Consider the following 26,768-nt stretch of genomic DNA (forward strand, 5'->3'; position numbering starts at 1 on the left):
CTTCTCCTGTGAGTCTAGATTTTCGAATCCGACGCAAAAATGATTGTTAATTGTAACGTTCAGGGCCTCCTAATGCCGATGGAACACTCAAATTGCGTCGAGATTCAGTACATCGTCCTCCAGCCGACTTGTCTCCAAGGGCCTATTGCTGCCTCGGGCACCTTATGGTCGTTCTCCTGTGAGTCTAGATTTTCGAATCCGACGCAAAAATGATAGTTAATTGTAACGTTCAGGGCCTTGTAATGATGATGGAACACTCAAATTGCGTCGAGATTCAATTTATCGTCCGCCAGCCGACTTGTCTACAAGGGGATATTGCTGCCTCGGACTCCATGTGGTCCGTCTCCTGTGAGTCTAGATTTTCGAATCCGACGCGAAACTGATAGTTAATTGTAAGGTTCAGGGCCTCCTAATGACGATGGAACACTCAAATTGCGTCGATATTCAATACATCGGCCTCCAGCGGACTTGTCTCCAAGTGGATATTGCTGCCTCGGGCATCTTATGGTCGTTCACCTGTGAGTTTAGATTATCGAATCCGACGCAAAAATGATAGTTAATTGTAACGTTCAGGGACTCCTAAAGACGATGGAACACTCAAACTGCGTCGATATTCAATACATCGGCCTCCAGTCGATTTGTCTCCAAGGGGATATTGCTGTCTCGAGCACCGTATGAACTTCTCAAGTGAGTAGATTTTCGAATCCGACGCTAAAATGATAGTTAATTGTAACGTTCAGGGCCTCCTAATCCCGATGGAACACTCAAATTGCGTCGAGATTCAATACATCGGCCTCCAGCCGACTTGTCTCCAAGGGTCTATTGCTGCCTCGGGCACCTTATGGTCGTTCTCCTGTGAGTCTAGATTTTCGAATCCGATGCAAAAATGATAGTTAATTGTAACGTTCAGGGCCCTCTAATGACGATGGAACACTCAAATTGCGTCGAGATTCAATACATCGGCCTCCAGCCGACTTGTCTCCAAGGCTCTATTGCTGCCTCGGGCACCCTATGGTCGTTCTCCTGTGAGTCTAGATTTTCGAAACCGACGCAAAAATGATAGTTCATTGTAACGTTCAGGGCCTTGTAATGACGATGGAACACTCAAATTGCGTCGAGATTCAATACATCGGCCTCCAGCCGACTTGTCTCCAAGGGGATATTGCTGTCTCGAGCACCGTATGAACTTCTCCTGTGAGTAGATTTTCGAATCCGACGCTAAAATGATTGTTAATTGTAACGTTCAGGGCCACCTAATGACGATGGAACACTCAAATTGCGTCAAGAATCAATACATCGGTATCCAGCCGACTTGTCTCCAAGGGTCTATTGCTGCCTCGAGCACCGTCTGAAATTATCCTGTGAGTAGATTTTCGAATACGACGCATAAATGATAGTTAATTGTAACGTTCAGGGCCTTGTATTGACGATGGAACACGCAAATTGCGTCGAGATACAATACATCGGCCTCCAGCCGACTTGTCTCCAAGGGTCTGTTGCTGCCTCGGGCACCTTATGGTCGTTCTCCTGTGAGTTTAGATTATCGAATCCGACGCAAAAATGATAGTTAATTGTAACGTTTAGGGCCTCCTATTGACGATGGAACACTCAAATTGCCTCGAGATTCAATACATCGGTCTCCAGCCGACTTGTCTCCAAGGGTCTATTGCTGCCGCGGGCACCTTATGGTCGTTCTCCTGTGAGTTTAGATTATCGAATCCGACGCAAAAATGATAGTTAATTGTGACGTTTAGAGCCTTGTAATGACGATGGAACACTCAAATTGCGTCGAGATTCAATACACCGGCCTCCAGCCGACTTGTCTCCAAGGGGATATTGCTGTCTCGAGCACCGTATGAACTTCTCCTGTGAGTAGATTTTCGAATCCGACGCTAAAATGATTGTTAATTGTAACGTTCAGGGCCACCTAATGACGATGGAACACTCAAATTGCGTCAAGAATCAATACATCGGTATCCAGCCGACTTGTCTCCAAGGGACTATTGCTGCCTCGAGCACCGTATGAAATTATCCTGTGAGTAGATTTTCGAATCCGACGCATAAATGATAGTTAATTGTAACGTTCAGGGACTCCTAAAGACGATGGAACACTCAAATTGCGTCGAGAGTCAATACATCGACCTCCAGTCGACTTGTATCCATAGGGATATTGCAATCTCGTGCACCATATGGTCCTTCTCCTGTGAGTTTAGATTATCGAATTCGACGCAAAAATGATAGTTAATTGTAACGTTTGGGGCCTCCTAATGACGATGGGACACTCAAATTGCGTCGAGATTCAATACATCGTCCTCCAGCCGACTTGTCTCCAAGGGTCTATTGCAGATTCGGGCACCTTATGGTCGTTCTCCTGTGAGTCTAGATTTTCGAATCCGACGCAAAAATGATAGTTAATTGTAACGTTCAGGGCCTTGTAAAGACGATGGAACACTCAAATTGCGTCGAGAGTCAATACATCGACCTCCAGTCGACTTGTATCCATAGGGATATTGCAATCTCGTGCACCATATGGTCCTTCTCCTGTGAGTTTAGATTATCGAATTCGACGCAAAAATGATAGTTAATTGTAACGTTTAGGGCCTCCTAATGACGATGGGACACTCAAATTGCGTCGAGATTCAATACATCGTCCTCCAGCCGACTTGTCTCCAAGGGTCTGTTGCTGGTTCGGGCACCTTATGGTCGTTCTCCTGTGAGTTTAGATTATCGAATCTGACGCAAAAATTTTAACGTTTAGGGCCTCCTAATGACGATGGAACACTCAAATTGCGTCGATAATCAATACATCGGCCTCCAGTCGATTTGTCTCCAAGGGGTATATTGCTGTCTGGAGCACCGTATGAACTTCTCCTGTGAGTAGATTTTCGAATCCGACGCTAAAATGGTAATTAATTGTAACGTTCATTGCCTTGTAATGTCGATGGAACACTCAAATTGCGTCGAGATTCAATACATCGGCCTCCAGCCGACTTGTCTCCAAGGGTCTGTTGCTGCCTCGGGCACCTTATGGTCGTTCTCCTGTGAGTTTAGATTATCGAATCCGACGCAAAAATGATAGTTAATTACAACGTTTAGGGCCTCCTAATGACGATAAAACACTCAAATTGCGTCGAGATTCAATACATCGGCCTCCAGCCGACTTGTGTCCAAGGGGATATTGCTGTCTCGGGCACAATATGATCCTTCTCCTGTGAGTCTAGATTTTCGAATCCGACGCAAAAATGATAGTGAATTGTAACGTTCAGCGCCTCCTAATGACGATAGAAGACTCAAATTGCGTCGAGATTCAATACATCATCGTCCAGCCGATTTGTCTCCAAGGGGATATTGCTGTCTCGGGCACCAAATGGTCCGTCTGCTGTGAGTCTAGATTTTCGAATCCGACGAAAACCTGATAGTTAATTGTAACATTCAGGGCCTCCTAATGACGATGGTATACTCAAATTGCGTCGAGATTCAATACATCGTTCTCCAGCCGACTTGTCTCCAAGGGTCTATTGCTGCCTCGGGCACCTTATGGTCGTTCTCCTGTGAGTAGATTTTCGAATCCGACGCAAAAATGACAGTTAATTGTAACGTTCAGGGACTCCTAAAGACGATGGAACACTCAATTTGCGTCGAGAGTCAATACATCGACCTCCAGTCGACTTGTATCCAAGGGGATATTGCAGTCTCGTGCACCATATGATCCTTCTCCTGTTTGTAGATTTTCGAATCCGACGCTAAAATGATAGTTAACTGTAACGTTCAAGGCCTCCTAATGCCGATGGAACACTCAAATTGCGTCGAGAATCAGAACATCGGCCTCCAGCCGACTTGTCTCCAAGGGTCTATTGCTGCCTCTGGCACCTTATGGTCGTTCTCCTGTGAGTCTAGATTTTCAAATCCGACGCAAAAATGATAGTTAATTGTAACGTTCAGGGCCTTGTAATGACGATGGAACACTCAAATTGCGTCGAGATTCAATACATCGGCCTCCAGCCGACTTGTCTCCAAGGATCTGTTGCTGCCTCGGGCACCCTATGTTCGTCCTCCTGTGAGTTTATATTATCGAATCCGACGCAAAAATGATAGTTAATTGTAACGTTTAGGGCCTCCTAATGACGATGGGACACTCAAATTGCGTCGAGATTCAATACCTCGTCCTCCAGCCGACTTGTCTCCAGGGGGATATTGCTGCCTCGGGCACAATATGATCGTTCTCCTGTGAGTCTAGATTTTCGAATCCGACGCAAAAATGATAGTGAATTGTATCGTTCAGCTCCTCCTAATGACGAAGGAAGACTCAAATTGCGTCGAGATTCAATACATCGTCCACCAGCCGATTTGTCTCCAAGGGGATATTGCTGCCTCGGGCACCAAATGGTCCGTCTGCTGTGAGTCTAGATTTTCGAATCCGACGCAAAAATGATAGTTAATTGTAACATTCAGGGCCTCCTAATGACGATGGAACACTCAAATTGCGTCGCGATCCAATACATCGTCCTCCAGCCGACTTGTCTCCAAGGGTCTAATGCTGCCTCGGGCACCTTATGGTCGTTCTCTTGTAAGTCTAGATTTTCGAATCCGACGCAAAAATGATAGTTAATTGTAACGTTCAGGGCCTCCTAATGACGATGGAACTCTCAAATTGCGTCGAGATTCAATACATCGTCCTCCAGCCGATTTGTCTCCAAGGGCCTATTGCTGCCTCGGGCACCTTATGGTCGTTCTCCTGTGAGTCTAGATTTTCGAATCCGACGCAAAATTGATAGTTAATTGTAACGTTCAGGGCCTTCTAATGACGATGGAACACTCAAATTGCGTCGAGATTCAAAACATCGGCCACCAGCCGACTTGTCTCCATGGGGATATTACTGCCTCCGGCCTCTTATGTTCGCTCTCATGTGAGTCTAGATTTTCGAATCCGACGCGAAACTGATTGTTAATTGTAACGTTCAGGGCTTCCTAATGACGATGGAACACTCAAATTGCCTCGAGTTTCAATTCATCGGCATTCAGCCGATTTGTCTCCAAGGGTCTATTGCTGCCTCGGGCACCGTATAGTCGTTCCCCTGTGAGTCAACATTTTAGATTCCGACGCATAAATGTAAGTTCATTGTATCGTTCAGGGACTCCTAAAGACGATGGAACACTCAAATTGCGTCGAGAGTCAATACATCGACCTCCAGTCGACTTGTATCCAAGGGGATAATGCAGTCTCGGGCACAATATGATCCTTCTCCTGTGAGTCTTGATTTTCGAATCCGACACAAAAATGATAGTTAATTGTAACGATCAGGGCCTTGTAATGACGATGGAACATTCAAATTGCGTCGAGATTCAATACATCGTCCTCCAGCCGACTTGTCTACAAGGGGATATTGCTGCCTCGGGCTCCATGTGGTCCGTCTCCTGTGAGTCTAGATTTTCGAATCCGACGTGAAACTGATAGTTAATTGTAAGGTTCAGGGCCTTGTAATGCCGATGGAACACTCAAATTGCGTCGAGATACAATACATCGGCCTCCAGCGGACTTGTCTCCAAGGGGATATTGCTGTCTCGGGCACCATATGATCCTTCTCCTGTGAGTCTAGATTTTCGAATCCGACGCAAAAATGATAGTTAATTGTAACGTTTAGTGCCTTGTATTGACGATGGAACACTCAAATTGCGTCGAGATTCAATACATCGGCCTCCAGCCGACTTGTCTCCAAGGGTCTGTTGCTGGTTCGGGCACCTTATGGTCGTTCTCCTGTGAGTTTAGATTATCGAATCTGACGCAAAAATGATAGTTAATTTTAACGTTTAGGGCCTCCTAATGACGATGGAACACTCAAATTGCGTCGATAATCAATACATCGGCCTCCAGTCGATTTGTCTCCAAGGGGTATATTGCTGCCTGGAGCACCGTATGAACTTCTCCTGTGAGTAGATTTTCGAATCCGACGCTAAAATGGTAGTTAATTGTAACGTTCATTGCCTTGTAATGACGATGGAACACTCAAATTGCGTCGAGATTCAATACATCGTCCTCCAGCCGATTTGTCTCCAAGGGGATATTGCTGTCACGGGCACCAAATGGTCCGTCTGCTGTGAGTCTAGATTTTCGAATCCGACGAAAAGCTGATAGTTAATTGTAACATTCAGGGCCTCCTAATGACGATGGAATACTCAAATTGCGTCGAGATTCAATACATCGTTCTCCAGCCGACTTGTCTCCAAGGGTCTATTGCTGCCTCGGGCACCTTATGGTCGTTCTCCTGTGAGTAGATTTTCGAATCCGACGCAAAAATGACAGTTAATTGTAACGTTCAGGGACTCCTAAAGACGATGGAACACTCAATTTGCGTCGAGAGTCAATACATCGACCTCCAGTCGACTTGTATCCAAGGGGATATTGCAGTCTCGTGCACCATATGATCCTTTCCCTGTTAGTAGATTTTCGAATCCGACGCTAAAATAATAGTTAACTGTAACGTTCAGGGCCTCCTAATGCCGATGGAACACTCAAATTGCGTCGAGATTCAATACATCTGCCTCCAGCCGACTTCTCTCCAAGGGTCTATTGCTGCCTCGGGCACCTTATGGTCGTTCTCCTGTGAGTCTAGATTTTCGAATCCGACGCAAATATGATAGTTAATTGTAACGTTCAGGGCCTCCTATTGGCGATGGAACACTCAATTTCCGTCGAGAGTCAATACATCGACCTCCAGTCGACTTGAATCCAAGGGGATATTGCAGTCTCGTGCACCATATGATCCTTCTCCTGTTAGTAGATTTTCGAATCCGACGCTAAAATGATAGTTAACTGTTACGTTCAGGGCCTCCTAATGCCGATGGAACACTCAAATTGCGTCGAGAATCAGAACATCGGCCTCCAGCCGACTTGTCTCCAAGGGTCTATTGCTGCCTCGGGCACCTTATGGTCGTTCTCCTGTGGATCTAGATTTTCGAATCCGACGCAAAAATGATAGTTAATTGTAACGTTCAGGGCCTTGTAATGACGATGGAACACTCAAATTGCGTCGAGATTCAATACATCGGCCTCCAGCCGACTTGTCTCCAAGGGTCTGTTGCTGCCTCGGGCACATTATGGTCGTCCTCCTGTGAGTTTAGATTATCGAATCCGACGCAAAAATGATAGTTAATTGTAACGTTTAGGGCCTCCTAATGACGATGGGACACTCAAATTGCGTCGAGATTCAATACCTCGTCCTCCAGCCGACTTGTCTCCAAGGGTCTAATGCTGCATCGGGCAGCTTATGGTCGTTCTCTTGTAAGTCTAGATTTTCGAATCCGACGCAAAAATGATAGTTAATTGTAACGTTCAGGGCCTCCTAATGACGATGGAACTCTCAAATTGCGTCGAGATTCAATACATCGTCCTCCAGCTGATTTGTCTCCAAGGGCCTATTGCTGCCTCGGGCACCTTATGGTCGTTCTCCTGTGAGTCTAGATTTTCGAATCCGACGCAAAATTGATAGTTAATTGTAACGTTCAGGGCCTTCTAATGACGATGGAACACTCAAATTGCGTCGAGATTCAAAACATCGGCCACCAGCCGACTTGTCTCCAAGGGGATATCGCTGGCTCGGGCACCACATGGTCCGTCTCCGGTGGTTCTACGTTTTCAAATCCGACGCAAAACTCATAGTTAATTGTAACGTTCAGGGCCTCCTATTGGCGATGGAACACTCAAATTGCGTCGAGATTCAATACATCGACCTACAGCCGACTTGTCTCCAAGGGTCTATTGCTGCCTCGGGCACCTTATGGTCGTTCTCCTGTGAGTCTAGATTTTCGAATCCGACGCAAAAATGATAGTTAATTGTAACGTTCAGGGCCTTGTAATGACGATGGAACACTCATATTGCGTCGACATTCAATACATCGGCCTCCAGCCGACTTGTCTCCAAGGGTCTGTTGCTGCCTCGGGCACCTTATGGTCGTTCTCCTGTGAGTTTAGATTATCGAATCCGACGCAAAAATGATAGTTAATTGTAACGTTCAGGGACTCCTAAAGACGATGGAACACTCAAATTGCGTCGATATTCAATAAATCGGCCTCCAGTCGATTTGTCTCCAAGGGGTATATTGCGGTCTCGAGCACCGTATGAACTTCTCCTGTGAGTAGATTTTCGAATCCGACCCTGAAATGATAGTTAATTGTAACGTGCAGCTCCTCCTAATGACGATAGAAGACTCAAATTGCGTCGAGATTCAATACATCGTCCTACAGCCGATTTGTCTCCAAGGGGATATTGCTCCCCCGGGCACCAAATGGTCCGTCTGCTGTGAGTCTAGATTTTCGAATCCGACGCAAAAATGATAGTTAATTGTAACATTCAGGGCCTCCTAATGACGATGGAACACTCAAATTGCGACGCGATCCAATACATCGTCCTCCAGCCGACTTGTCTCCAAGGGTCTAATGCTGCCTCGGGCACCTTATGGTCGTTCTCTTGTAAGTCTAGATTTTCGAATCCGACGAAATAATGATAGTTAATTGTAACGTTCAGGGCCTCCTAATGACGATGGAACTCTCAAATTGCGTCGAGATTCAATACATCGTCCTCCAGCCGACTTGTCTCCAAGGGTCTATTGCTGCCTCGGGCACCTTATGGTCGTTCTCCTGTGAGTCTAGATTTTCGAATCCGACGCAAAATTGATAGTTAATTGTAACGTTCAGGGCCTTCTAATGACGATGGAACACTCAAATTGCGTCGAGATTCAAAACATCGGCCTCCAGCCGACTTGTCTCCAAGGGGATATGGCTGCCTCGGGCACCACAAGGTCCGTCTCCGGTGATTCTACGTTTTCGAATCCGACGCAAGACTCATAGTTAATTGTAACGTTCAGGGCCTCCTATTGGCGATGGAACACTCACATTGCGACGAGATTCAATACATCGACCTCCAGCCGACTTGTCTCCAAGGGTCTATTGCTGCCTCGGGCACCTTATGGTCGTTCTCCTGTGAGTCTAGATTTTCGAATCCGACGCAAAAATGATAGTTAATTGTAACGTTCAGGGTCTTGTAATGACGATGGAACACTCAATTTGCGTCGAGATTCAAAACATCGGCCTCCAGCCGACTTGTCTCCAAGGGTCTATTGCTGCCTCGGGCACCTTAAGGTCGTTCTCCTGTGAGACTGGATTTTCGATTCCGACGCGAAATTGATAGTTAATTGTAAGGTTCAGGGAATCCTAATGACGATGGAACACTCAAATTGCGTCGCGATCCAAAACATCGACCTCCAGCCGTCTTGTCTCCAAGGGTCTATTGCTGCCTCGGGCACCTTATGGTCGTCCTCCTGTGAGTCTAGATTTTCGAATCCGGCACAAATATGATAGTTAATTGTAACGTTCAGGGCCTCCTAATGACGATGGAACACTCAAATTACGTCGAGATTCAATACATCGGCCTCCAGCCGACTTATCACCAAGGGTCTGTTGCTGCCTCGGGCACCTTATGGTCGTTCTCCTGTGAGTTTAGATTATCGAATCCGACGCAAAAATGATATTTAATTGTGACGTTTAGGGGCTCCTAATGACGATGGAACACTCAAATTGCGTCGAGATTCAATACATCGGCCTCCAGCCGACTTGTCTCCAAGGGTCTATTGCTGCCTCGGGGATCTTATGGTCGTTCCCCTGTGAGTAGATTTTCGAATCCGACGCAAAAATGATAGTTAATTGTAACGTTCAGGGCCTTGTAATGACGATGGAACACTCAAATTGCGTCGACATTCAATACATCGGCCTCCAGCCGACTTGTCTCCAAGGGTCTAATGCTGCCTCGGGCACCTTATGGTCGTTCTCTTGTAAGACTAGATTTTCGAATCCGACCCTGAAATGATAGTTAATTGTAACGTGCAGCTCCTCCTAATGACGATAGAAGACTCAAATTGCGTCGAGATTCAATACATCGTCCTCCAGCCGATTTGTCTCCAAGGGGATATTGCTCCCTCGGGCACCAAATGGTCCGTCTGCTGTGAGTCTAGATTTTCGAATCCGACGCAAAAATGATAGTTAATTGTAACATTCAGGGCCTCCTAATGACGATGGAACACTCAAATTGCGTCGCGATCCAATACATCGTCCTCCAGCCGACTTGTCTCCAAGGGTCTAATGCTGCCTCGGGCACCTTATGGTCGTTCTCTTGTAAGTCTAGATTTTCGAATCCGACGAAATAATGATAGTTAATTGTAACGTTCAGGGCCTCCTAATGACGATGGAACTCTCAAATTGCGTCGAGATTCAATACATCGTCCTCCAGCCGACTTGTCTCCAAGGGTCTATTGCTGCCTCGGGCACCTTATGGTCGTTCTCCTGTGAGTCTAGATTTTCGAATCCGACGCAAAATTGATAGTTAATTGTAACGTTCAGGGCCTTCTAATGACGATGGAACACTCAAATTGCGTCGAGATTCAAAACATCGGCCTCCAGCCGACTTGTCTCCAAGGGGATATGGCTGCCTCGGGCACCACAAGGTCCGTCTCCGGTGATTCTACGTTTTCGAATCCGACGCAAGACTCATAGTTAATTGTAACGTTCAGGGCCTCATATTGGCGATGGAACACTCAAATTGCGACGAGATTCAATACATCGACCTCCAGCCGACTTGTCTCCAAAAGGGTCTATTGCTGCCTCGGGCACCTTATGGTCGTTCTCCTGTGAGTCTAGATTTTCGAATCCGACGCAAAAATGATAGTTAATTGTAACGTTCAGGGTCTTGTAATGACGATGGAACACTCAAATTGCGTCGACATTCAATACATCGGCCTCCAGCCGACTTGTCTCCAAGGGTCTGTTGCTGCCTCGGGCACCTTATGGTTGTTCTCCTGTGAGTTTAGATTATCGAATCCGACGCAAAAATGATAGTTAATTGTAACGTTCAGGGACTCCTAAAGACGATGGAACACTCAAATTGCGTCGATATTCAATACATCGGCCTCCAGTCGATTTGTCTCCAAGGGGTATATTGCGGTCTCGAGCACCGTATGAACTTCTCCTGTGAGTAGATTTTCGAATCCGACCCTGAAATGATAGTTAATTGTAACGTGCAGCTCCTCCTAATGACGATAGAAGACTCAAATTGCGTCGAGATTCAATACATCGTCCTCCAGCCGATTTGTCTCCAAGGGGATATTGCTCCCCCGGGCACCAAATGGTCCGTCTGCTGTGAGTCTAGATTTTCGAATCCGACGCAAAAATGATAGTTAATTGTAACATTCAGGGCCTCCTAATGACGATGGAACACTCAAATTGCGTCGCGATCCAATACATCGTCCTCCAGCCGACTTGTCTCCAAGGGTCTAATGCTGCCTCGGGCACCTTATGGTCGTTCTCTTGTAAGTCTAGATTTTCGAATCCGACGAAATAATGATAGTTAATTGTAACGTTCAGGGCCTCCTAATGACGATGGAACTCTCAAATTGCGTCGAGATTCAATACATCGTCCTCCAGCCGACTTGTCTCCAAGGGTCTATTGCTGCCTCGGGCACCTTATGGTCGTTCTCCTGTGAGTCTAGATTTTAGAATCCGACGCAAAATTGATAGTTAATTGTAACGTTCAGGGCCTTCTAATGACGATGGAACACTCAAATTGCGTCGAGAGTCAATACATCGACCTCCAGTCGACTTGTATCCAAGGGGATATTGCAGTGTAGTGCACCATATGATCCTTCTCCTGTTAGTAGATTTTCGAATCCAACGCTAAAATGATAGTTAACTGTAACCTTCAGGGCCTCCTAATGCCGATGGAACACTCAAATTGCGTCGAGATTCAATACATCGGCCTCCAACCGACTTGTCTCCGAGGGTCTATTGCTGCCTCGGGCACCTTATGGTCGTTCTCCTGTGAGTTTAGATTGTCGAATCCGACGCAAAAATGATAGTTATTGCAACGTTCAGGGCCTCCTAATGCCGATGGAACACTCAAATTGCGTCGAGATTCAATACATCGGCCTCCAGCCGACTTGTCTCCAAGGGCACCTCATGGTCGTTCTCCTGTGAGTCTAGATTTTCGAATCCGACGCAAAAATGATAGTTAATTGTAACGTTCAGGGCCTTGTAATGACGATGGAACACTCAAATTGCGTCGAGATTCAATACATCGGCCTCCAGCCGACTTGTCTCCAAGGGTCTATTGCTGCCTCGGGCACCTTAAGGTCGTTCTCCTGTGAGACTGGATTTTCGAATCCGACGCGAAACTGATAGTTAATTGTAAGGTTCAGGGAATCCTAATGACGATGGAACAGTCAAATTGCGTCGCGATCCAAAACATCGACCTCCAGCCGTCTTGTCTCCAAGGGTCTATTGCTGCCTCGGGCACCTTATGGTCGTCCTCCTGTGAGTCTAGATTTTCGAATCCGGCATAAATATGATAGTTAATTGTAACGTTCAGGGCCTCCTAATGACGATGGAACACTCAAATTACGTCGAGATACAATACATCGGCCTCCAGCCGACTTGTCTCCAAGGGTTTGTTGCTGCCTCGGGCACCTTATGGTCGTTCTCCTGTGAGTTTAGATTATCGAATCCGACGCAAAAATGATATTTATTTGCGACGTTTAGGGCCTCCTAATGACGATGGAACACTCAAATTGCGTCGAGATTCAATACATCGGCCTCCAGCCGACTAGTCTCCAAGGGTCTATTGCTGCCTCGGGCATCTTATGGTCGTTCCCCTGTGAGTAGATTTTCGAATCCGACGCAAATATGATAATTAATTGTAACGTTCAGGGACTCCTAAAGACGATGGAACACTCGAATTGCGTCGAGAGTCAATACATCGACCTCCAGTAGACTTGTATCCAAGGGGATATTGCAGTGTAGTGCACCATATGATCCTTCTCCTGTTAGTAGATTTTCGAATCCGACGCTAAAATGATAGCTAACTGTAACCTTCAGGGCCTCCTAATGCCGATGGAACACTCAAATTGCGTCGAGATTCAATACATCGGCCTCCAACCGACTTGTCTCCGAGGGTCTATTGCTGCCTCGGGCACCTTATGGTCGTTCTCCTGTGAGTCTAGATTTTCGAATCCGACGCAAAAATGATAGTTAATTGTAACGTTCAGGGCCTCCTATTGGCGATGGAACACTCAAATTCCGTCGAGAGTCAATACATCGACCTCCAGTCGACTTGTATCCAAGGGGATATTGCAGTGTAGTGCACCATATGATCCTTCTCCTGTTAGTAGATTTTCGAATCCAACGCTAAAATGATAGTTAACTGTAACCTTCAGGGCCTCCTAATGCCGATGGAACACTCAAATTGCGTCGAGATTCAATACATCGGCCTCCAACCGACTTGTCTCCGAGGGTCTATTGCTGCCTCGGGCACCTTATGGTCGTTCTCCTGTGAGTTTAGATTGTCGAATCCGACGCAAAAATGATAGTTATTGCAACGTTCAGGGCCTCCTAATGCCGATGGAACACTCAAATTGCGTCGAGATTCAATACATCGGCCTCCAGCCGACTTGTCTCCAAGGGCACCTCATGGTCGTTCTCCTGTGAGTCTAGATTTTCGAATCCGACGCAAAAATGATAGTTAATTGTAACGTTCAGGGCCTTGTAATGACGATGGAACACTCAAATTGCGTCGAGATTCAATACATCGGCCTCCAGCCGACTTGTCTCCAAGGGTCTATTGCTGCCTCGGGCACCTTAAGGTCGTTCTCCTGTGAGACTGGATTTTCGAATCCGACGCGAAACTGATAGTTAATTGTAAGGTTCAGGGAATCCTAATGACGATGGAACAGTCAAATTGCGTCGCGATCCAAAACATCGACCTCCAGCCGTCTTGTCTCCAAGGGTCTATTGCTGCCTCGGGCACCTTATGGTCGTCCTCCTGTGAGTCTAGATTTTCGAATCCGGCATAAATATGATAGTTAATTGTAACGTTCAGGGCCTCCTAATGACGATGGAACACTCAAATTACGTCGAGATTCAATACATCGGCCTCCAGCCGACTTGTCTCCAAGGGTTTGTTGCTGCCTCGGGCACCTTATGGTCGTTCTCCTGTGAGTTTAGATTATCGAATCCGACGCAAAAATGATATTTATTTGCGACGTTTAGGGCCTCCTAATGACGATGGAACACTCAAATTGCGTCGAGATTCAATACATCGGCCTCCAGCCGACTAGTCTCCAAGGGTCTATTGCTGCCTCGGGCATCTTATGGTCGTTCCCCTGTGAGTAGATTTTCGAATCCGACGCAAATATGATAATTAATTGTAACGTTCAGGGACTCCTAAAGACGATGGAACACTCGAATTGCGTCGAGAGTCAATACATCGACCTCCAGTAGACTTGTATCCAAGGGGATATTGCAGTGTAGTGCACCATATGATCCTTCTCCTGTTAGTAGATTTTCGAATCCGACGCTAAAATGATAGCTAACTGTAACCTTCAGGGCCTCCTAATGCCGATGGAACACTCAAATTGCGTCGAGATTCAATACATCGGCCTCCAACCGACTTGTCTCCGAGGGTCTATTGCTGCCTCGGGCACCTTATGGTCGTTCTCCTGTGAGTCTAGATTTTCGAATCCGACGCAAAAATGATAGTTAATTGTAACGTTCAGGGCCTCCTATTGGCGATGGAACACTCAAATTCCGTCGAGAGTCAATACATCGACCTCCAGTCGACTTGAATTCAAGGGGATATTGCAGTCTCGTGCACCATATGATCCTTCTCTTGTAAGTAGATTTTCGAATCCGACGCTAAAATGATAGTTAACTGTACCGTTCAGGGCCTCCTAATGCCGATGGAACACTCAAATTGCGTCGAGATTCAATACATCGGCCTCCAGCCGACTTGTCTCCAAGGGTCTATTGCTGCCTCGGGCACCTTATGGTCGTTCTCCTGTGAGTCTAGATTTTCGAATCCGACGCAAAAATGATAGTTAATTGTAACGTTCAGGGCCTTGTAATGACGATGGAACACTGAAATTGCGTCGAGATTCAATACATCGGCGTCCAGCCGACTTGTCTCCAAGGGTCTGTTGCTGCCTCGGGCACCTTATGGTCGTTCTCCTGTGAGTTTAGATTATCGAATCCGACTCAAAAATGATAGTTAATTGTAACGTTTAGGGCCTCCTAATGACGATGGGACACTCAAATTGCGTCGAGAATCAGTACCTCGTCCTCCAGCCGACTTGTCTCCAAGGGGATATTGCTGTCTCGGGCACAATATGATCCTTCTCCTGTGAGTCTAGAATTTCGAATCCGACGCAAAAATGATAGTGAATTGTAATGTTCAGCGCCTCCTAATGACGATAGAAGACTCAAATTGCGTCGAGATTCAATACATCGTCCTCCAGCCGATTTGTCTCCAAGGGGATATTGCGGCCTCGGGCACCAAATGGTCCGTCTGCTGTGAGTCTAGATTTTTGAATCCGACGCGATAATGATAGTTAATTGTAACATTCAGGGCCTCCTAATGACGATGGAACACTCAAATTGCGTCGCGATCCAATACATCGCCCTCCAGCCGACTTGTCTCCAAGGGTCTAATGCTGCCTCGGGCACCTTATGGTCGTTCTCTTGTAAGTCTAGATTTTCGAATCCGACGCAAAAATGATAGTTAATTGTAACGTTCAGGGCCTTCTAATGACGATGGCACACTCAAATTGCGTCGAGATTCAATACATCGGCCTCCAGCCGACTTGTCTCCAAGGGTCTACTGCTGCCTCGGGCACCTTATGGTCGTTCTCCTGTGAGTTTAGATTATCGAATCCGACGCAAAAATGATAGTTAATTGTAACGTTCAGGACCTCCTAATGCCGATGGAACACTCAAATTGCATCGGGATTCAATACATCGGCCTCCAGCCGACTTGGCTCCAAGGGTCTAATGCTGCCTCGGGCACCTTATGGTCGTTCTCCTGTGAGTCTAGAATTTCGAAACCGACGCGAAACTGATAGTTAATTGTAACTTTGAGTGCCTTGTAATGACGATGGAACAGTCAAACTGCGTCGAGATTCAATACATCGGCCTCCAGCCGACTTGTCCCCAAGGGTCTATTGCTGCCTCGGGCACCTTAAGGTCGTTCTCCTGTGAGACTGGATTTTCGAATCCGACGCGAAACTGATAGTTAATTGTAAGGTTCAGGGCCTCCTAATGACGATGGAACACTCAAATTGCGTCGCGATCCAAAACATCGACCTCCAGCCGACTTGTCCCCAAGGGTCTATTGCTGCCTCGGGCACCTTATGGTCGTTCTCCTGTGAGTTTAGATTATCGAATCCGACGCAAAAATGATAATTAATTGTAACGTTTAGGGCCTTGTAATGACGATGGAACACTCAAATTGCGTCGAGATTCAACACATCGGCTTCCAGCCGACTTGTCTCCAAGGGTCTGTTGCTGCCTCGGGCGCTTAATGGTCGTTCACCTGTGAGTTTAGATTATCGAATCCGACGCAAAAATGATAGTTAATTGTAAAGTTTAAGGCCTCCTAATGACGATGGGACACTCAAATTGCGTCGAGATTCAATACATCGTCCTCCAGCCGACTTGTCTCCATAAGGATATTACTGCCTCCGGCCTCTTATGTTCGCTCTCATGTGAGTCTAGATTGATTGATTGTTAATTGTAACGTTCAGGGACTCCTAAAGACGATGGAACACTCAAATTGCGTCGAGATTCAATACATCGTCCTACAGCCGACTTGTCTCCAAGGGTCTATTGCTGCCTCGGGCACCTTATGGTCGTTCTCCTGTGAGTCTAGATTTTCGAATCCGACGTAAATATGATAGTTAATTGTAACGTTCAGGGCCTCCTAATGACGATGGAACTCTCAAATTGCGTCGAGATTCAATACACGTCCTCCAGCCTACTTGTCTGCAAGGGTCTATTGCTGCCTCGGGCACCTGATGGTCGTTCTCCTGTGAGTCTAGATTTTCGAATCCGACGCAAAAATGATAGTTAATTGTAAAGTTCAGGGCCTTCTAATGACGATGGAACACTCAAATTGCGTCGAGATTCAATACATCGGCCTCCAGCCGACTTGTCTCCAAGGGTCTGTCGCTGCCTCGGGGACCTTACGGTCGTTCTCCTGTGAGTCTAGATTTTCGAATCCGACGCAAAAATGATAGTTAATTGTAACGTTCAGGGCCTTGTAATGACGATGGGACACTCATATTGCGTCGAGATTCAATACATCGTCCTCCAGCCGACTTGTCTCCAAGGGTCTAATGCTGCCTCGGGCACCTTATGGTCGTTCTCTTGTAAGTTTAGATTTTCGAATCCGACGAAAAAATGATAGTTAATTGCAACGTTCAGGGCCTCCTAATGACGATGGAACTCTCAAATTGCGTCGAGATCCAATTTATCGTCCTCCAACCGACTTGTCTCCAAGGGTCAATAGCTGCCACGGGCACCTTGTGATCGTTCTGCTGTGAGTCTAGATTTTCGAACCCGACGCAAAACTGATAGTTCATTATAACGTTCAGGGCGACCTAATGACGATGGAACACTCAAATTGCGTCGATATTCAATACATCGGCCTCCAGTCGATTTGCCTCCAAGGGGTATATTGCTGTCTCGAGCACCGTATGAACTTCTCCTGTGAGTAGATTTTCGAATCCGACGCGAAACTGATAGTTAATTGTAGGGTTCAGGGCCTCCTAATGCCGATGGAACAGTCAAATTGAGTCGAGATTCAATACATCGGCCTTCAGCCGACTTGTGTCCAAGGGTCTGTTGCTGCCTCGGGCACCTTATGGACGTTCTCCTGGGAGTCTAGATTTACGAATCCGACGCAAAAATGATAGTTAATTGTAACGTTCAGGGCCTTGTAATGACGATGGAACACTAAAATTGCGTCGAGATTCAATACATCGGCCTCCAGCCGACTTGTCTCCAAGGGTCTGTTGCTACCTCGGGCACCTTGTGGTCGTTCTCCTGTGAGTTTAGATTATCGAATCCGACGCAAAAATGATAGTTAGTTGTAACGTTTAGGGCCTCCTAATGACGATGGAACACTCAAATTGCGTCGAGATTCAATACATCGGCTTCCAGCCGACTTGTCTCCAAGGGTCTGTTGCTGCCTCGGGCACCTTATGGTCGTTCTCCTGTGAGTTTAGATTATCGAATCCGACGAAAAAATGATAGTTAATTGTAACGATTAGGGCCTCCTAATGACGATGGGACACTCAAATTGCGTCGAGATTCAATACATCGTCCTCCAGCCGACTTGTCTCCATGGGGATATTACTGCCTCCGGCCTCTTATGTTCGCTCTCATGTGAGTCTAGATTTTCGAATCCCACGCGAAACTGACTTTTAATTGTAACGTTCAGGGCTTCCTAATGACGAGGGAACACTCAAAATGCCTCGAGATTCAATACATCGGCATTCAGACGATTTGTCCCCAAGGGTCTATTGCTGCCTCGGGCACCGTATGGTCGTTCCCCTGTGAGTCAACATTTTAGAATCCGACCCAAAACTTATAGTTAAATGTAATGCTCAGGGCCTCTTAATGACGATGGAACACTCAAATTCAGTCGAGAGTCAATACATCTTCCTCCAGCCGACTTGTCTACAAGGGGATATTGCTGCCTCGGGCTCCATGTGGTCCGTCTCCTGTGAGTCTAGATTTACGAATCCCTCGCTTAAATGATAGTTTATTGTAACGTTCAGGGACTCCTAAAGACGATGGAACACTCAAATTGAGTCGAGATTCAATACATCGACCTCCAGCCGACTTGTCTCCAAGGGTCTATTGCTGCCTGGGGAACCTTATGGTCGTTCTCCTGTGAGTCTAGATTTTCGAATCCGACGCAAAAATGATAGTTAATTGTAACATTCAGGGCCTCCTAATGACGATGGAACACTCAAATTGCGTCGCGATCCAATACATCGTCCTCCAGCCAACTTGTCTCCAAGCGTCTAATGCTGCCTCGGGCACCTTATGGTCGTTCTCTTGTAAGTCTAGATTTTCGAATCCGACGCAAAATTGATAGTTAATTGTAACGTTCAGGGCCTCTTAATGACGATGGAACTCTCAAATTGCGTCGAGATTCAATACATCGTCCTATAGCCGACTTGTCCCCTAGGGTCTATTGCTGCCCCGGGCACCATATGGTCCTTCTCCTGTAAGTCTAGATTTTCGAATCCGTTGCAAAAATGATAGTTAATTGTAACGTTCAGAGCCTTCTAATGACGATGGAACACTCAAATTGCGTCGAGATTCAATACATCGGCCTCCAGCCGACTTGTCTCCAAGGGGATATCGCTGCCTCGGGCACCACATGGTCCGTCTCCAGTGAATCTACGTTCTCGAATCCGACGCAAAACTCATAGTTAATTGTAACGTTTAGGGCCTCCTATTGGCGATGGAACACTCAAATTGCGTCGAGATTCAATACATCGACCTCCAGCCGACTTGTCTCCAAGGGTCTATTGCTGCCTCGGGCACCTTATGGTCGTTCTCCTGTGAGTCTAGATTTTCGAATCCGACGCAAAAATGATAGTTAATTGTAACGTTCAGGGCCTTGTAATGACGATGGGACACTCAAATTGCGTCGAGATTGAATACATCGTCCTCCAGCCGACTTGTCTCCATGGGAATATTACTGCCTCCGGCCTCTTATGTTCGCTCTCATGTGGATATAGATTTCCGAATCCGACGCGAAACTGATACTTAATTGTAAGGTTCAGGGCCTCCAAATGACGATGGAACACTCAAATTGCGTCGAGATTCAATACATCGGCCTCCAGCGGACTTGTCTCCAAGGGGATATTGCTGTCTCAGGCACCATATGACCCTAGTCCTGTGAGTCTAGATTTTCGAATCCGACGCAAAAATGATAGTGAATAATAACGTTCAGCGCCTCCTGATGACGATAGAACTCTCAAATTGCGTCGCGATTCAATACATTGTCCTCCAGCTGATTTGTGTCCAAGGGGATATTGCTGCCTCGGGCACCAAATGGTCCGTCTCCCGTGAGTCTGGATTTTTGAGTCCGACGCGAAACTGATTGTTAATTGTAAGGTTCAGGGCCTCCAAATGACGATGGAGCACTCAAATTGCGTCGCGATTCAATACATCGTCCTCCAGCGGACTGGTCTCCAAGGGTCAATAGCTGCCACGGGCACCTTGTGATCGTTCTGCTGTGAGTCTAGATTTTAGAACCCGACGCAAAACTGATTGTTAATTCTAACGTTCAGGGCCACCTAATGACGATGGAACACTGAAATTGAGTCGAGATTCAATACATCGAACTCCAGCCGACTTGTCCCCAAGGGTCTATTGCTGCCTCGGGCACCTTATGGTCGTTCTCCTGTGAGTCTAGATTTTCGAATCCGACGCAAAAATGATAGTTAATTGTAACGTTCAGGGCCTCCTAATGCCAATGGAACACTCAAATTGCGTCGAGATTCAATACATCTTCCTCCAGCCGACTTGTCTACAAGGGGATATTGCTGCCTCGGGCTCCATGTGGTCCGTCTCCTGTGAGTCTAGATTTTCGAATCCGACGCGAAACTGATAGTTAATTGTAAGGTTCAGGGCCTCGTAATGCCGATGGAACACTGAAATTGCGTCGAGATTCAATACATCGGCCTCCAGCCGACTTGTCTCCAAGGGTCTGTTGCTGCCTCGGGCACCTTATGGTCGTTTTCCTGTGAGTTTAGATTATCGAATCCGACGCAAAAATGATAGTTAATTGTAACGTTCAGGGCCTTCTAATGACGATGGAACACTCAAATTGCGTCGAGATTCAACTCATCGGCCTCCAGCCGACTTGTCTCCAAGGGGATATCGCTGCCGCGGGCACCACATGGTCCGTCTCCGGTGATTCTACGTTTTCGAATCCGACGCAAAACTCATAGTTAATTGTAACGTTCAGGGCCTCTAAATGACGATGGAACACTCAAATTGCGTCGGGATTCAATACATCGTCCTTCAGCGGACTGGTCTCCAAGGGGATATTGCTACATCGGGCACCTTATGGTCGTTCTCCTGTGAGTTTAGATTTCCGAATCCGACGAAAAACTGATAGATAATTGTAACATTCAGGGCCTCCTAATGACGATGGAACACTCATTTTGCGTCGCGATCCAATACATCGTCCTCCAACCGACTTGTCTCCAAGGGACAATAGCTGCCACGGGCACCGTTGATCGTTCTGCTGTGAGTCTACATTTTCGAACCCGACGCAAAACTGATTGTTAATTGTAAAGTTCAGGGCCCCCTAATGACGATGGAACACTCAAATTGAGTCGAGATTCAATACATCGACCTCCAGCCGACTTGTCTCCAAGGGGATATTGCTGCCTCGGGCTCCATGTGGTCCGTCTCCTGTGAGTCTAGATTTTCGAATCCGACGCGAAACTGATAGTTAATTGTAACGTTCAGGGCCTCCTAATGACGATGGAACACTCAAATTTCGTCGAGATTCAATACATCGGCCTCCAGCCGACTTGTTTCCAAGGGGATATTGCTGTCTCGGGCACAATATGATCCTTCTCCTGTGAGTCTAGTTTTCCGAATCCGACGCAAAAATGATATTGAATTGTAACGTTCAGCGCCTCCTAATGACGATAGAAGACTCAAATTGCGTCGAGATTCAATACATCGTCCTCCAGCCGATTCGTCTCCAAGGGGATATTGCTGCCTCGGGCACCAAATGGTCCGTCTGCTGTGAGTCTAGATTTTCGAATCCGACGAAAAACTGATAGTTAATTGTAACATTCAGGGCCTCCTAATGACGATGGAACACTCAAATTGCGTCGCGATCCAATACATCGACCTCCAGCCGACTTGTCTCCAAGGGTCTATTGCTGCCTCGGGCACCTTATGGTCGTTCTCCTGTGAGTCTAGATTTTCGAATCCGACGCAAAAATGATAGTTAATTGTAACGTTCAGGGCCTTGTAATGACGATGGAACACTCAAATTGCGTCGAGATTCAATACATCGGCCACCAGCCGACTTGTCTCCAAGGGTCTGTTGCTGCCCCGGGCACCTTATGGTAGTTCTCCTGTGAGTTTAGATTATCGAATCCGACGCAAAAATGATAGTTAATTGTAACGTTTATGGCCTCCTAATGACGATGGAACACTCAAATTGCGTCGAGATTCAAAACATCGGCCTCCAGCGGACTTGTATCCAAGGGGATATTGCTGTCTCGGGCACCATATGATCCTTCTCCTGTGAGTCTAGATTTTCGAATCCGACGCAAAAATGATAGTGAATAGTAAGTTCAGCGCCTCCAGATGACGATAGAACTCTCAAATTGCGTCGAGATTCAATACATCGTCCTCCAGCTGATTTGTCTCCAAGGGGATATTGCTGCCTCGGGCACCAAACGGTCCGTCTCCGGTGAGTCTGGATTTCTGAATCCGACGCGAAACTGATAGTTAATTGTAACGTTCAGGGCCTCCAAATGGCGATGGAGCACTCAAATTTCGTCGCGATTCAATACATCGTCCTCCAGCGGACTGGTCTCCAAGGGGATATTGCTGCATTGGGCACCTTATGGTCCGTCTCCAGTGAGTCTAGATTTTCGAATCCGACGAAAATCTGATAGTTAATTGTAACACTCAGGGCCTCCTAATGACGATGGAACACTCAAATCGCGTCGCGATCCAATACATCGTCCTCCATCCGACTTGTCTCCAAGGGTCTAATGCTGCCTCGGGCACCTTATGGTCGTTCACTTGTAAGTCTAGATTTTCGAATCCGACGCAAAACTGATAGTTCATTATTACGTTCAGGGCGACCTAATGACGATGGAACACACAAATTGCGTCGATATTCAATACATCGGCCTCCAGTCGATTTGTCTCCTAGGGGTATATTGCTGTCTCTAGCACCGTGTGAACTTCTCCTGTGAGTAGATTTTCGAATCCGACGCTAAAATGATTGTTAATTGTTACGTTCAGGGCCTCCTAATGCCGATGGGACACTCAAATTGCGTCGAGATTCAATACATCGGCCTCCAGCCGACTTGTCTCCAAGGGTCTATTGCTGCCTCGGGCACCTTATGGTCAATCACCTGTGAGTCTAGATTTTCGAATCCGACGCAAAAATGATAGTTAATTTTAACGTTCAGGGCCTCCTATTGGCGATGGAACACTCAAATTGCGTCGAGATTCAATACATCGGACTCCAGCCGACTTGTCTCCAAGGGTCTATTGCTGCCTCGGGCACCTTATGGTCGTCCTCCTGTGAGTCTAGATTTTCGAATCCGACGCAAAAATGATAGTTAATTGTAACGTTCAGGGCCTTCTAATGACGATGGAACACTCAAATTGCGTCGAGATTCAACACATCGGCCTCCAGCCGACTTGTCTCCAAGGGGATATCGCTGCCTCGGGCAGCACATGGTCCGTCTCCCGTGATTCTACGTTTTCGAATCCGACGCAAAACTCATAGTTAATTGTAACGTTCAGGGCCTCCTAATGACGATGGAACACTCAAATTGCGTCGGGATTCAATACATCTTCCTCCAGCGGACTGGTCTCCAAGGGGATATTGCTGCATCGGGCACCTTATGGTCGTTCTCCTGTGAGTTTAGATTTTCGAATCCCACGAAAAACTGATAGTTAATTGTAACATTCAGGGCCTCCTAATGACGATGGAACACTCATTTTTCGTCGCGATCCAATACATCGTCCTACAACCGACTTGTCTCCAAGGGTCAATAGCTGCCACGGGCACCTTTGATCGTTCTGCTGTGAGTCTAGATTTTCGAACCCGACCCAAAACTCATTGTTAATTGTAACGTTCAGGGCCACCTAATGACGATGGAACACTCAAATTGAGTCGAGATTCAATACATCGACCTCCAGCCGACTTGTCTCCAAGGGGATATTGCTGCCTCGGGCTCCATGTGGTCCGTCTCCTGTGAGTCTAGATTTTCGAATCCGACGCGAAACTGATAGTTAATTGTAACGTTTCTGGCCTCCTAATGACGATGGATCACTCAAATTGCGTAGAGATTCAATACATCGGCCTCCAGCCGACTTGTCTCCAAGGGTCTATTGCTGCCTCGATCACCTTATGGTCGTTCGCCTGTGAGTCTAGATTTTCGAATCCGACGCAAAACTCATAGTTAATTGTAACGTTCAGGGCCTCCTAATGACGATGGAAGACTCAAATTGCGTCAAGAATCAATACATCGGTTTCCAGCCGACATGTCTCTAAGGGTCTATTGGTGCCTCGGGTACCTTATGGTCGTTCTCCTGTGACTCTAGATTTTCGAATCCGACGCGAAACTGATAGTTAATTGTAAGGTTCAGGGCCTCTTTATGACGATGGAACACTCAAATTGCGTCGAGATTCAATACATCGGCCTCCAGCGGACTTGTCTCCAAGGGGATATTGCTGTCTCGGGCACCATATGATCCTTCTCCTGTGAGTCTAGATTTTCGAATCCGACGCAAAATTGATAGTGAATAGTAACGTTCAGCGCCTCCTGATGACGATAGAACTCTCAAATTGCGTCGAGATTCAATACATCGTCCTCCAGCTGATTTGTCTCCAAGGGGATATTGCTGCCTCGGGCACCAAATGGTCCGTCTCCTGTGAGTCTGGATTTCTGAATCCGACGCGAAACTGATAGTTAATTATAACGTTCAGGGCCTCCAAATGACGATGGAGCACTCAAATTGCGTCGCGATTCAATACATCGTCCTCCAGCGGACTGGTCTCCAAGGGGATATTGCTGCATCGGGCACCAAATGGTCCGTCTCCTGTGAGTCTGGATTTCTGAATCCGACGCAAAACTGATAGTTCATTATAACGTTCAGGGCGACCTAATGACGATGGAACACTCAAATTGCGTCGATATTCAATACATCGGCCTAAAGTCGATTTGACTCCAAGGGGTATATTGCTGTCTCGAGCACCGTATGAACTTCTCCTGTGAGTAGATTTTCGAATCCGACGCTAAAATGATTGTTAATTGTAACGTTCAGGGCCTCCTAATGACGATGGAACACTCAAATTGCGTCAAGAATCAATACATCGGTTTCCAGCCGACTTGTCTCCAAGGGTCTATTGCTGCCTCGGGCACCTCATGGTCGTTCTCCTGTGAGTTTAGATTTTCGAATCCGACGCATAAATGATAGTTAATTGTAACGTTCAGGGACTCCTAAATACGTTGGAACACTCAAATTGCGTCGAGAGTCAATACATCGACCTCCAGTCGACTTGTATCCAAGGGATATTGCAGTCTCGTGCACCATATGATCCTTCTCCTGTTAGTAGATTTTCGAATCCGACGCTAAAATGATAGTTAACTGTAACGTTCAGGGCCTCCTAATGCCGATGGAACACTCAAATTGCGTCGAGATTCAATACATCGGCCTCCAGCCGACTTGTCTCCAAGGGTCTATTGCTGCCTCGGGCACCTTATAGTCGTTCTCTTGTAAGTCTGAATTTTCGAATCCGACGCAAAAATGATAGTTAATTGTAACGTTCAGGGCCTCTTAATGCCGATGGAACACTCAAATTGCGTCGAGATTCAATACATCGGCCTCCAGCCGACTTGTCTCCAAGGGTCTATTGCTGCCTCGGGCACCTTATAGTCGTTCTCCTGTGAGTCTACATTTTCGAATCCGACGCCAAAATGATAGTTAATTGTAATGACGATGGAACACTCAAATTGCGTCGGGATTCAATACATCGTCCTCCAGCGGACTGGTCTCCAAGGGGATATTGCTGCATCGGGCACCTTTTGGTCGTTCTCCTGTGAGTTTAGATTTTCGAATCCGACGAAAAACTGATAGTTAATTGTAACATTCAGGGCCTCCTAATGACGATGGAACACTCATTTTGCGTCGCGATCCAATACATCGTCCTCCAACCGACTTGTCTCCAAGGGTCAAAAGCTGCCACGGGCACCTTGTGATCGTTCTGCTGGGAGTCTAGATTTTCGAATCCGACGCAAAACTGATTGTTAATTGTAACGTTCAGGGCCACCTAATGACGATGGAACACTCAAATTGAGTCGAGATTCAATACATCGACCTCCAGCCGACTTGTCTCCAAGGGGATATTGCTGCCTCGGGCTCCATGTGGTCCGTCTCCTGTGAGTCTAGATTTTCGAATCCGACGCGAAACTGATAGTTAATTGTAACGTTCACGGCCTCCTAATGACAAAGGAACACTCAAATTGCGTCGAGAGTCAATACATCGGCCTCCAGCCGACTTGTCTCCAAGGGGATATTGCTGTCTCGGGCACAATATGATCCTTCTCCTGTGAGTCTAGATTTTCGAATCCGACGCAAAAATGATAGTGATTTGGAACGTTCAGCGCCTCCTAATGACGATAGAAGACTCAAATTGCGTCGAGATTCAATACATCGACCTCCAGCCGACTTGTCTCCAAGGGTCTATTGCTGCCTCGGGCACCTTATGGTCGTTCTCCTGTGAGTCTACATTTTCGAATCCGACGCAAAAATGATAGTTAATTGTAACGTTCAGGGCCTTCTAATGACGATGGAACACTCAAATTGCGTCGAGATTCAATACATCGGCCTCCAGCCGACTTGTCTCCAAGGGTCTGTTGCTGCCTCGGGCACCTTATGGACGTTCTCCTGTGAGTTTAGGTTATCGAATCCGACGCAAAAATGATAGTTAATTGTAACGTTTATGGTCTCCTAATGACGATGGAACACTCAAATTGCGTCGAGATTCAATACATCGGCCTATAGCCGACTTGTCTCCTAGGGTCTATTGCTGCCTCGGGCACCTTATGGTCGTTCTCCTGTGATCCTAGATTTTCGAATCCGACGCTAAACTCATAGT

Source organism: Schistocerca serialis, unplaced genomic scaffold (genome assembly GCF_023864345.2).
Source record: "Schistocerca serialis cubense isolate TAMUIC-IGC-003099 unplaced genomic scaffold, iqSchSeri2.2 HiC_scaffold_1393, whole genome shotgun sequence".
Taxonomy (NCBI): domain Eukaryota; kingdom Metazoa; phylum Arthropoda; class Insecta; order Orthoptera; family Acrididae; genus Schistocerca; species Schistocerca serialis.